The sequence below is a fragment of the Malaclemys terrapin genome, chromosome 7, assembly GCF_027887155.1.
Source record: "Malaclemys terrapin pileata isolate rMalTer1 chromosome 7, rMalTer1.hap1, whole genome shotgun sequence".
In the NCBI taxonomy this organism is placed as follows: Eukaryota; Metazoa; Chordata; order Testudines; family Emydidae; genus Malaclemys; species Malaclemys terrapin.
In genome coordinates, this window is record NC_071511.1 from 41,780,349 (window position 1) to 41,793,859 (window position 13,511).

Here is a 13,511-nt window from a genome sequence, read left to right on the forward strand (position 1 = left end):
GTTTGATTATTTTAGTATTTAGTATGATCAGAAAATCAAATTTGTTAGTTGGTGAGAAAGACATTAAAGATGGCAAGTTGTTTAAATTTCCAGTCTCACTTCCTCATTCCCATTTTTCAATGCCACTGCATTACTATTTTTTTTAAATATTCAGGTTCCAAGCACACATGAGCTTTATTATAGAGCTCCTGAACATGATTTTGTTTTTGAACAGAAGACATTATGGGCTTCACCATTTTGAATGCCAATTAAAAATATCACAAGAACGTGGAATTTGGTAAAGACTATAACTGGGAGTTCATTGTAAAATATCTATATGCCTAAAAAGAACCTTATGCACCCATTGTATTCAGTGGCAAAATGGGAGCAAAGACTGAGCCCTACATCAACGATGATACGCTAAAACAACATTAAGGGCTCAATTGTGGCTTGCAAACTTCACTGTCCTTGCCTGCCACTATACAGGGATGGTTGGGGACCTGCTCAGTCCAGGCAGGGAGAATGGACTTGGTAATATCAAAAAGTGAGCAGAGCTTCAGCTTCCTTAAGCATTAATTCAAATTGCAAGAAGAAAAGGAGAGGGACAAAAGAATACACTACTACTATATTCAATCCATTATAAATGCAGAAATATTACTTGTAATCACTCAAATCATCTCAGCAAAAAAGTTCAACACTTCCCACCCAAATTAAGGTAACAACATCAGCACAATCTCATTGTGCAAGAAATGTAATAAATATTTAGCTTAAAGTAGTAATTTTAGAAATGCAAGTACCACAACAGTTTATGAATTTCAAAATTTTCTGAACGAATCAATGGCCTATGGATTGATTAAAAAAAATTCAAATTTAGAATTTTATTGAAACACACGATGTTACAATGTAGTTTATATTAAAAAGGACTTCCTTTATATCTACAGTACTATTAAAATTCAACCTTATGAAAAACCATATGTTGCCTCTGCATTAATATCAAACAGACCCTGTTTTTAATTTATATAGACTAAGTTAAATTCCTTCTACTCCTACTCCCAAAACATTAAGGCGATATACACGTATAACATTTAAAAACCCACTTAATTTGAACAGTGCTATTATTCCAATGGGAAATGTTAGGACATCAGTATCTCATTAGTTATTTCTAGGGCTGTCAATTAAGCGCAGTTAACTTCACGCAATTAACTCAAAAAAAAATTGCGATTCATCACACTTATAGCAATAGAATACCAATTTAAATGTATTAAACATTTTGAAGGTTTCCCTTCATTTTCAATATTGATTTCAATTACAATACAGACTACAAAGTGCACAGTGCTCATTTTATATTATTTTTGATTACAAATATGTGCACTGTAAAATGATAAACAAAAGAAATGGTATTTTTCAATACATCTCATACAGTACTGAAGTACAATTGCTTTATCGAGAAAGTAACTTACACATGCAGATTTTTTTTGGTTACATAACTGCACTCAAAAATAAAACAGTGCAAAACTTTAGAGCCTACAAGTCCACTCAGTCCTACTTCTTATTCTGCCAGTCGCTAACAAACAAGTTTGTTTACATTGACGGGAGATACTGCTGCCTACTTCTTATTTACAATGTCACCTGAAAGTGAGAATGGGTGTTCACATGGCACTTTTGTAGCTGGCATTGCAAGATATTTACATGCCAGATATGCTAAACATTCGTATGCCTCTTCATGCTTCGGCCACTATTCCAGAGAACATGCTTCCATGCTGATGATGCTCGTTAAAAAAAAGTGTCAATTAAATTTGACTGTGCATGCTTTTAGAAGTCTTAAAAGAGCAACACTCCAATGTGGAAACTACAATACCCGCACCACCAAAAAAGAAAAATCAATCTTCTGCTGGTGGCATCTGACTCAGATGATGAAAATGAATATGCGTCAGTCTGCACTGCTTTGGATCATTATCAAGCAGAACCCATCATCAGCATGGAAGCATGTGCTCTGGAATGGTGGTTGAAGCATGAAGGGACATATGAATCTTTAGCACATCTGGCACGTAAATATCTTGCAGTGCCATGCAAACGCGTGTTCTCACTTTCAGGTGACATTGTAAACAAGAAGCAGGCAGCATTATCTTCTGCAAATTGTAACCAACCTTGTTTGTCTGAGTGATTGGCTGACTAAGAAGTAGCACTGAATAGACTTGTAGGCTCTAAAGTTTTACATTGTTTTATTTTTGAATGCAGGTTTTTTTTGTACATAATTCTACATTTGTAAATTCAACTTTCATGATAAAGAGATTGCACTACAGTACTTGTATTAGGTGAACTTAAAAATACAATTTGTTTTTTACAGTGCAAATGTTTGTAAAAAAAATAAATATAAAGTGAGCACCATACATTTTGTATTCTGAGTTGTAATTGAAATTAATATATTTGAAAATGTAGTAAACATCCAAAAATATTTAAAATAAACGGTATTTTATTGTTAGCACGATTAATTGCGGAAAAAATTAATTGCTTGGCAGCCCTAGTTATTACATTTTAACTAGACCAATAATGAATTATGACTTAAGGACAAATACTTAAATAACTAGCTCTATCAATCAAACCTCACCTTGTTCCTAAAAATATTCTTCACTGAGAACAAAAAGCCTTCAATTCTAAAAAATATAAAAAAAGAGCCTAAAGTTGACCATGACCAGTTTATACATCTTTAGAAGTGTTAAAAGCTGTCTCCACTAGTGTTCAAAAATATTAGGTAAAACATGGTAGGTAACAAAATCTTAAACTTTTTTTTTTTTAATTCTAGACCTGGTCTGAATCACTAGAGTAGGCCACACCAGTTTAACTCCCACTTTATTTCAGTGCAGCATGTCTAACTCAGGGGGTTTCACAGAAGTAATAAATGTACTAGTTACACCCGTGTTAATTTTAATAATATAGACAGGGCCCAGGATAGTTTTTTCTGCAACTCCCGGCCCTAAGCCTGGAATGGGGGCAGAAGTGAATCAAGTATGTGAGACCAGATACACGATTACTCTAGGATGATTCTTCTTCTAACCAAGGTGGTGCCAGAGGATCATGAATCTCAGGTTGCTAAAGGTCAGGTGAAAAATAGGAATTCAGATCCCTTTCCTCACCCCCACCAAAATTCCAAGTAAATTCCACATCTGCATATTGTTCAAATCTATAGTGTGAAATTTGTAAATGTAAAAGTCATAAATAGGATATGAAAAGCATGGACAAACATTACAGACAAAACTTCCTGTTAGCCATAAAACATGACAACTATTATGCTGCTTAGATTTCACAATTTCAGTTTAATGTAGATAGATCAGAGGTCCCCGAACTGTGGGGTGCAGCCAGGGCCGGCTCTAGGCACCAGCCCTCCAAGCATGTGCTTGGGGCGGCACTTTCTAAGAGGCGGCACTCCGGCCCCCCTTTTTTATTTTTATTTTTTATTTTTTTGCTTGGGGCGGCATTGCCGGGAGCCAGCCCTGGCCCAGCCACTCGCCCTGCCAGCGGGAGCTGGGATCCGCGCCCCCTGCCCAGCCCGGCGGCGCCCTGTACAGCGCTGCCCTGGGGAGACTCGGCGCAGCAGCTAGAGGGGCTAGAGGGGCTCCCGGAGTGTGTGAGGAGCAGGGGGGGCAGGAAGGGAAGCGGCGCCCGGAATGCAGAGAGGCAGATGGGGTCCTGCTGCCCCTGCCGCGCCAAGTCTTCCCTTCCCTTCCACCCCCGCCGCTCCTCACACACTCCAGGAGCCCCTCTAGCCACTGCCGCAGCCCGGACTGCAGCGGCCACGAGAGGGGCTCCCGGAATGTGTGAGGAGCGCTGAGGGAGAGAAGCGGCGCCCCCTGGAGCCGAGCCTGGGCTGCGGTGGAGGCGAGGGGCTCCCAGAGTCAGGGCCGCCCGGGGGGGGGCAAGTGGGGCAATTTGCCCCAGGCTCCGGGTATATCCAAGGCTCCCCCCGCCTCCGTCTTCCCCCATCCCCCGGCATCTCAGCCAGTAAGGGGGCGGGGCTGCAAGCTGCGGCCGAGCAGCGGGAACTCAGGCCCCGCTGGAGACACCAGGCGGCTGCAGCGATGTTTGGGAGAGGGATAAGCGGCATGGTAAGGGACCGGGGCACCCCCGACCCCATCCCCAACAGCCCTGACCCCCAAAATTTTTTTGCTTGGGGCAGCAAAAGACCTAGAGCCAGCCCTGGGTGCAACCCCCCCACCAGCAGCAGGGAGGATCATTTGAGGAGATGCAGTGGGGCCCAGGCCAGTCCCCACGGGGGGTGGGGTGGGAGCGCCACCCAGCCCCACTCCCACTTGTGCTCCAGCCCCGCCCCCAGCTTCATGCCCGGCTCCGCCCAGCCTCAGCCCCCAACTGCAGCCTAGCCGCAGCTCTGCATCTGGCCCTGCTGCCAGCCCCAACCCCAGCCTCAGCCCCCTTACCTCTGTCCGCCCCCCACCCTTGGGAGCTAAAAATGGGGTTATGAAGCCTGAAGGAGCTATTTTGAAAATAAAACAAAACCAAAAACAGCACAGACAAGATTTAATTCCTTAGTCAAGAAGATCTAAATGTGTAATGTGCCTATGCTGGGTTTTTTGTTTGGGTTGATTTGTTTTTTTATTTTGGTTTGGTTGTTTGCACTTATGCTGCCAGAGGAGTGCAAACTCCTAGCACAGATTACTGCACTGGTGTCAGCCATGAAAAAATTAAGGAACACTTTACGCCTTGCATTACCTTACATTTGCATTAGTGCAGCTACATTGATGTAGCTGTACTAGCATGGAAAACTAGCACAGGTAAGGCTTTAGTAGGATTATGACCTCACAAGTATCAAGAATTTGACACTTGATTAAATGAGGGAATGTTTTTTATTCAGACTGTTCCTTAGTTTTGTTTGTTTGTTTTTGTGTAAATTAAATAGTACACATAGTGAGAAAATATCTCTTTGCCACTTTTACCCCTTGACTTAAGGGCTGAGAAAATTCCCAGTATACATTTCCGTTGATCAAGACTTCACATATCTGATATTTCTAAGAAAAAAAGAACAGAAAAAAGCCTTAAGGAATACCCTTTGGGTCTTCTCTGTTTGTCATAAAGAAAAAAATGCACAAACCCATTTTTCCCCCTTGGCAGGTAACCTTTAAACCAGGGGTGGGCAAATTATGGCCCACAGGCCAGATCCAGCCCGCCAGCCATTTTAATCTGTCCCTTGAGCTCCCGCTGGGGAGCGGGTTCTGGGACTTGCCCTGCTCCAGCCGGGGAGCAGGGTCATGGGCTGCTCTACGCGGCTCCCGGAAGCAGCGGCATGACCCCCCTCCAGCTCCTATGCAGCCAGAGGGCTCCACTCTGCATGTTGCCCCCACTCCAAGCGCCACCTCCGCAGCTCCCATTGGCTGGGAACCAGAGCCAATGGGAGCTGCAAGGGCGGTGCCTGCAGACAAAGCAGCGTGCAGAGCCGCCTGGGCACGCCGCTGCATAGGAGCCGGAGAAGGGAGATGCCACTGCTTCCAGGAGCCGCTTGAGGTAAGCACCGCCCGGAGCCTGCACCTCTGAGCCTCTCCCCATGCCCCAACCCCCTGCCCCAGCCCTGATCCCCCTCCCGCCCTCTGAACCCCTCAATCCCAGCCCAGAGCACCCTCCTGCACCCCAAACCCCTCATCCCCAGCCCCACCCCAGAGCCCATACCCCCAGCTGTAGCCTGCACCCCTTCCTGCACTCCACTCCTCTGCCCCAGCCCGAAGCCCCCTCCCACACCCTGAACTCCTCATTTCTGGCCCCACCCCAGAGCCCGCACCCCCAACCAGAGCCCTCACCCCCTCTCACAGCCCAACCCCAATTTTGTGAGCATTCATGGCCTGCAATACAATTTCTATTTCCAGATGTGACCCTTGGGCCAAAAAGTTTGCCCACCCCTGCTTTAAACACTGCATACATTTGGCAGAGCATGGGTATGAAAAATCTCATCCACAAATATTCATAAAGATTTGCCAAACAGTGCAGCAGTAGAGGTACTGTTTTTACAGCATACTAAAATGCCTTCATGTATCCTGATAGATCAGAAAGAATCCATATATGCAACATCTTGGTGTATGCCTTTTAGTATCAGGCACGTGCTGTATATTCCTGAATCACACATACCGGGCCAGAGTTTCAGCTGGCCCTTGCATAGGCATGGAAGGAGCAATGAATGTTTTCTTGAGTCTAGAGATTATTCCCTGCTAACACCACCTTGGAGGCAAGGCACTCCAAAAGGGTCAGGGAGGAGATGGAGCCATGGAACTGCCCCACCTTGCCAGTGGTCAGTGCAGCCAGGCACTGTTGTGCACGCCACTCTGCCAGGCAAGGGAGCATATGGTGCTTCTCCTTAGGGATGCATGCAGTATTGCCAGCTCTATGCTTTCAAAAATCATGAGATTTTTCAAAAATAATAAATGTCTGGGTTTTCTTATTTACCATCAGATTTTTGAAGCTTTAGGGGGGAAAATACCCAGGGCTGCCCAGAGGATTCAGGGGGCCTGAGGCAAAGCAATTTTGGGGGCCCCTTCCATAAAAAAAGTTGCAATACTATAGAATACTATATTCTCGTGGGGGCCCCTGTGGGGCCCGGGGCCTGAGGCAAATTGCCCCACTTCCCCCCGCCCCCGGGGTGGCCCTGAAAACACCTAAGTCCCACATTTGTAAGGGTATTTAGGCGTTGCCGCACTTGGTGGTGCAACACCTAACTGAGTTAGGAGCCTGGGTTTAATTTCCAAAAGTGATTTAGGCACTTAGGAGCCTAAAGCCCAGTGGCTGTCTGCATGAGCTTTTAAGGGTCAAAATCCAGCCTCAAATACACATGCAAAAATGTGTCCTTCCCAATGGCGCTTGCAAGGGATTCCTCTTTCTATCACCCTCAGGTTGGGGTCACTGCCATTCTATCCCTCTTCATTTCCCACTCCATCATTATCCTCTGGACCCCCTTAGTCTCCTTCTGCGCCACTTCAGTCTTCTTCCAGCTTCTCATGTTACTCCATTCTCTAGGGTTGCCAGGTGTCTGGTTTTTGACCAAAGTGAATAAGGAAAAGTTATTTACTTGTTCCCATAATATAAGAACTAGGGACCACCAAATGAAATTAATGGGCAGCAGGTTTAAAACAAATAAAAGGAAGTTCTTCTTCACACAGCACACAGTCAACTTGTGGAACTCCTTGCCTAAGGAAGTTGTGAAGGCTAGGACTATAACAGGGTTTAAAAGAGAACTGGATAAATTCATGGAGATTAAGTCCATTAATGGCTATTAGCCAGGATGGGTAAGGAATGGTGTCCTCTGTCTGTCAGAGGGTGGTGATGGATGGCGGGAGAGAGAGTGAGAGAGATCACTTGACCGGAATGCCTGGTCGAAAACGGAACCTGGCGGCTCCGGTCAGCACTGCCATCTGGGCTGTTAAAAGTCTGGTCGGCGGTGCTGCAGGGCTAAGGCAGGCTAGTCTCTACCTGTCCTGGCACCGTGCTATGCCCCAGAAGTGGCCAGCAGGTCCGGCTCCTAAACAGGGGGGCCGCACAGCTCTGCGCGCTGCCCCCGCCCCGAGCAGGCGAGAGCAGTGCATGGAGCCTCCTCGTCTTCCCTCCTCCCACTGCCTAGGAGCCTGACCTGCTGGCCACTTCCGGGGAACAGTACAGAGCCAGGGCAGGTGGGGAGCCTGCCTTAGCCCTGCTGCGCCGCTGACCGGAAGTCCCCGAGGTAAGCCTCTGCCCCAACCCCGAGCCCCAACCCCCTGCCCCAACTCAGAGCCCCGTCCTGCACCCTGAACCCTGCATTTCTGGCCCCACCCCGGAGCCCGCACTCTGGGTTAGAGCCCTCACCCCCTCCGGCACCCCAACCCAGTGAAAGTGAGTGAGGATGGGGGGAGGTGAGCCACCAAGGGAGGGGGAATGTAGTGAGTGGGGGCAGGGCCTCAGGGAAGGTATGGGGCAGGAGGTGGGGCCTCAGGGAAGGGGCAGGGCTAGGGTGTTCGGTTTTGTGCGATTAGAAAGTTGGCAACCCTACCATTCTCCTTAGTCTCCTCCTGCCCTGCACATCTCCCTGCCCTCCCATACCCCTGCAACCCTTATATCAACTTCCTGCTTCCCCTCTTAGGCCATGTCTACACCAGTGAGCTTACAGTGACACAACTGTACCGATGCAGCTGTGCCACTTTAAGATCACTCATGTAGCTGCTCTATGCCATAATTAACCCACCTCCAATGAGTGGCGGTAGCTATGGATATAGCGCTGTCCAAACTGGCACTTCTGTCAGTGTAACTTATGTCGCTCAGAGGGATGTTTTTTTCTCATCCATGAGTGACATAAGTTATACCGACAAAAGTGCTAGTGTAGACATAGCCTCAGTTTCCGCATCCACCTTCAGTGTCTCCAGTGCTCCTCACAGTCTGTTTCCTAATAGTGTCTTGTCTAGCCCTGCAACCACACAGTGGCAGCCGTCTGGCCTGTGAGCAAGGCCGGCCTTAACAGGTGCGGGGCCCCATGCCGGGATGCAAATTGTCTTGTGCCCTCCCCCGCCCCAACTCTGCCCCGACTCCGCCCCCTCCCTGCCCATTGGATCCCTCCCCAAATCCCCGCCTTGGCCCCGCGTCTTCCCCAAGCACACCGCATTCCTCCTCCTCACCCCTCCCTCCCAAGCCTTTGCTGATCAGCTGTTCGGCGGCACAAGCGCTGGAGGGAGGGGGGAGAAGCAGGACGCGGCTTCCCCCCCCCCCCCACTCCGCGGGCAGCCCCGGACGTTGCGGGGCCCTCTTAGGCACCGGGCCCCATTCCAGGGAATTGGCCAAATCGGCTTAAAGGCAGCCCTGCCTGCGGGTAGGGCTTTGGTCTCACTGAAAACAGCTGGAAATGGTAGGGCTGCTACATTGAACATAGGGAAATAGCAGCCATCTTGCTGGCTTCAGCCTAATTGCCAGTAAATAGACCTGGTGGCCATTTTGAATAAGAGAAAATTAATGAGTTGATAGCTTTTCATTGCATTTTCATGGGACAGGTAAAACATCTCAAAATCACTAGCCTTGAAATAAAAATTGCAAGAGTTGGCAACATTGTCACATTGAGAATTGTTACCAGTTCTCCTACAGCTAGTTTAGTATTCATCCACGCAAAAACTCTGATAGAAGCATTAGTGTAAACGAAGAACAGGCTTAACCACTACTCTATAGTCTAACCCTGAACAAAGCAGGCCTGCACTAGTGCTTCCACCTCCATACAACAACACTTTGAACCAAATTCAACCTTGGCACAAATGCAACTCCCACTGAAATGAATAGGAGCTGTGTCTGCACATGTCAGGGCTGACTTTGTCCCTTTATGCCTGAAGCTTTCCTTTGTCTGTGTTTCCCAAAATCCTACACTGTTTTTTTTTGTTGTTGTTTTGTTTTTTGGCAGAGAATTGTTGATGGAGGAGTATTTATTAAATAAACTATAAAAGGCTTGTATCTTAGAGGTTTGCACAGCAGTTGTCTGTACCACTCCCATTATGGATTGGCCTGGCCATTCAGCTCTTTGCCACATCTCAGTGGAGTGAAAATAACTGGGAGTGTTAGGAAGCTGATAGCTCAAGGTGGAGACTAAGGGCTTATCTTCACTACCTGCCTGGATCGGCGGGTAGAAATCGATCTCTCGGGGATTGAATTATCGCGTCTCGTTGGGACGCGACAATCGATCCCCGAATCGACGCACGTACTCCACCAGCCCAAGTAGGAGTAAGCGCCGTCGATGGGGAAGCCACAGCGGTCGATTTGCTGCCGTCCTCACAGTGGGGTAAGTCAGCTCGGATACGTCGAATTCAGCTACGCTATTCGCTTAGCTGAATTTACGTATCTTAAATCGTTCCCCCCCAGTGTAGACCTAGCCTTAGAAACAGATCTGGGCAGGAAAATGTTTCCTTCTGAGAATAAACTGATGCTTACACTAACTATTTTTTCTTGATTTATTCCTCACAAAGTAAAATGATAACTACAGTAATCAGGAATTAATCACTAATCACTCCATCCCACGCACAACATTTCACAGCTGACTTGCTGATTTATGTAAGGGTGGAGTGACAAAGGAAAGATGGATGCAGTAACCGGTACTGGCTATTTTTGGCATCATAATACCAGACTAGCTGAGCGAATGATATGATCTGGTACAGCAAAATCCAATGTTTCTCTGACAAATATGCATTTAAAAATGGCTGCTCAAACTAGCTCATTTTTATTTATAATAAAAAGTCTCTTATTAAATGAGCTAATTTGTGTTAAATTAATTTATATTGAATAGCACAATTAATTGCTACTGGGACTACAGAATAGATATTTGTGTAATCAATTTTAGAGGTAAGGAAGGTTCAATTTAAATAATTTTGATATTTCAAGGATAGCTGTGCTTTACTTTCAAATACTAAATAGGCAAAGATAATCATACGCCCAAATGTAACCTCTGCTGGGCATGGTTTAAATGCATAACACAACACTTCCATCATCTGTAACAGAGAAAGATAGAGTCTGACACACAATTTGGCATGAGCACTTATCTATTTTTAGGGCTGCACAACTGTGCAGGACCTACTGCAGTATGTGCACAGAGAACAGAAATTTGAACCAAACTACTTTCTGATGTAGATGTTTGCAATACACTGAGAGTCTGAAACTACTTTGTCAAGGAAGTAGTGGAATAAATGCAGGGAAAACAGAAAAAGAAAAAATGTCACCACCACTACATTTTTACTATTAGTAATATTTAGTCAATACCTGAGGCCAGAATTCTCCTCCAGCAGGAGACAAGTAACTTCTACTGAATTCATTGGGAGTTACTTGTATGCTGGGAGGTTGGGGATGGTGGTGGGAATAAGGCCCTTTAAAGTGCCAGCAAAGTGGATTAGCTATAAGTGTGAAAGTGTTAAGGCCTCCGCGGGAGGAGGGGCTGGCTTGGGGGGGGCAGAGGGGGAACCGCCCCCCAGCACAAGCCAGCAGAGCAGAGCGGGTTGGGGCTGGGTTGCTCCACTTATTTCCGCTGATGAGTGCAGGCCCGACCCCTGCTGCAGTCCTCAGGAGAGTGGGGGCAGGGCTGGGGCAGAGCAGGAGCAGGAAGAGGCGGGGTGGGGGTGGAGCAAGGGCAGGGGCTTTGGGGAATGGGTGGAGTGGGGCTGGGGCGGAGCAGGGGTGGGGGCCAAGGGGAAGAGGCGGAGCAGGGGCTGGAGCAGCATGCAGCTGCGTAGGGCACCAGGAAATTTGGTGCCCAAAATTTCCTGGTGCCCTACGCAGCTGCTTACTTTGCATATGGGTAAGGACGGCCCTGTATGGCTTCATCTATGCTATAAAAGCTGAGCTGGGAGACCAAGTTACCACATGGTAAAATCCTAACATACCAAAAACATAGTTTCCTTAGTTGTCATAGTTCCTTAGTATTTCAGATTACTTTTTTGAACACACAACCTTCAGCTAATGTCCTTGTGATGGGGTTCGACTCACCACTGCGACACCTCCTGCTGGCTGTCCTGGGGATTAGTTCTGTATGTCAGTGCACCCTCTTCTGGTGATGTCTCGCCATCATCACTTTTGTTCCAGGGACCCATGTCACTCCCAGGACCGCAGCATCCTCTTCAATGACACAGCCCCCAGCTGTGCCACACTCTGTGCTCCCCCCTTCCGGGAGAATGTCACAGTCCCTTAGTCCAGCCACTTCCTCAGTGGCAAGTGAGGGTTGGGAGGGGGAGAGGGACCCAGGCCCGCCCACTACTCCAGGTCCTGGCCCAAGGACCCTGTAGATGGCCGCTGCCTGCGACACCCACCTCTGACTCCTCAGTAGATTTCTCTGGGCCACTTCCCCATGGCCCCAGCACTCTCTTTGCTCTTGCCTCAGGGCGTCAGCCTCCAGCTCCCTGCAGCACACCAGGAGCTGCCTTTAGCTCCCCAGGTCTCTGCCTGCAGCACTGCTCTGTCCAGGGTGCTTGCTGCCTTCAGCCTGCAACGCAACCCATACACCTCCCTTCTTAAGCTCCAGGGAACGACTGAAGCTGCTCTGTACTGCATTTGTTCTTATATGGGCCTGCCTGACCCTGATTGGCTGCTCCTATAAGCCCTTCTGTGATTGGCTGCCTCCTGCGCAGCCTCCCTAGGGCTCCATTAACCCCTGGGAGATCCCAGTGTGGAGCAGGTGCCCCATCACAGTCCTGGATTTAAAAGTCATGTTATGCATATGGAACAGTGCACCATTAAGTCCAGAGCTTTATCCCTCAAGAAGAGCCATATAGTTAAGGAACAGGACAGGGAGTCAAGAGATGTGAATTGTATTCCTGGTTCCTCTATGTATGTGATCTTGGTCAAAACCAATTAATCTCCATACTCCACTTACAGGACTTCACATGGTGAGGAAGATTTTTTTCATAACATATTTTGAAGTAGTGTCTTCTCTTGGTGCTGACTAATACAGCTCTTCAGAACCTCCTACATCATGTTACTTTGGTTCACAAACAGAGGCCTGGTCTACACTGCAAGTTAAGTAGTAAGCGGTCTTTCATCAATCTAGCTGTGGGAGTGTCTTCACTTAAATTTGGCTCCCATTGACGTAAATGCCTCTCTACGCTGATTTAGTAACACTACCTCCCTGAGCGGTGCAAAGTCACAGTTGATATAATTAGGCTGATGCAGTGTCAGTGGCTTTCAGGACCCATCCCACAATGCCCCACACTGACAAAACGATCGATACAAGCACTCCTGGTGAGGCTGAGCATCACCAAGCATACGCACACACAAGCGATTTTATAACTACAGTCTCTGTATGCTGACTTAAGTTAGGTCAACACAATTTTGTAGTGTAGACATGGCCTCATTAGCTTACCACTAATATCACCATGAATAACTTTTATTTCCAAAATATCTGAGCTTTGCTTCCATCCCCCTCCTAATCTTTTTGGCCATTTTTTTTTTTTTTTTTTTTTTGCTAGTATACATCTGTGAAAGCTGGAGATCTACCAAAACAGTGTTAAGAAAAATTAGATGCCCTTGAAAATAAGTGCTGTTGTAACAATTGGGCCTACAAGTATACCTGAATTGTAAGCTTAACTGTAAGAAAGTTTATAAAGTGTCACAATAAACAATACCAGTAAGCATTAATGGGTAAAGGTGCAAAAGGAAAACAAAAAAAGACTAGATTAGCTTAAACAAAAAAGCCAACTAATATAACTTAAGAACTGTGTAAAACTCAGGCCTGGTAAACCAGAGAAATGTGGAACCAGTCATTAATGAACCCAAACTGGTGTGCTGGAAATTAGGCCTAAATGATGGACAAAATAATAAGAAGATGGGCTATTACGCCCATCACTTCTTTTTGGGGTACTTAAAAAATGACTTTTAGGGGAAAAGTTGGCTACTGCAACCCTAGCAGGTGGAGGCTCCGCAGCTCTTACCATGGCTGGGCTGTGGCTCTGAGATCCCAACCCGGCTCCAGCCGGGGAATGGGGCAAGAGCCATATGGGCAGCTGTGGGGAGCTGCAAACCCCCCACCTGTCCCGGGCAGAGGGCCCACAGGGCAG

At 47.1% G+C, this 13,511-nt stretch overlaps 2 protein-coding genes across 3 annotated transcripts in view; one reads left to right on the forward strand and one right to left on the reverse strand.

Annotated features, from left to right (window-relative positions):
* The window catches only part of IARS1 (isoleucyl-tRNA synthetase 1), a 239,037-nt gene extending 227,087 nt beyond the window's left edge, over positions 1–11,950 (reverse strand). For both annotated transcript variants that reach the window (XM_054035752.1, XM_054035750.1), the window contains exon 1: positions 11,449–11,950. The gene's annotated coding sequence lies outside the window, so the exon portion shown is untranslated. The remainder of the gene's footprint in view (positions 1–11,448) is intronic.
* Positions 1–13,511, forward strand: part of LOC128841062 (uncharacterized) — a 29,845-nt gene that overhangs the window by 13,535 nt on the left and 2,799 nt on the right. The gene's annotated exons all lie outside the window — the stretch shown is intronic.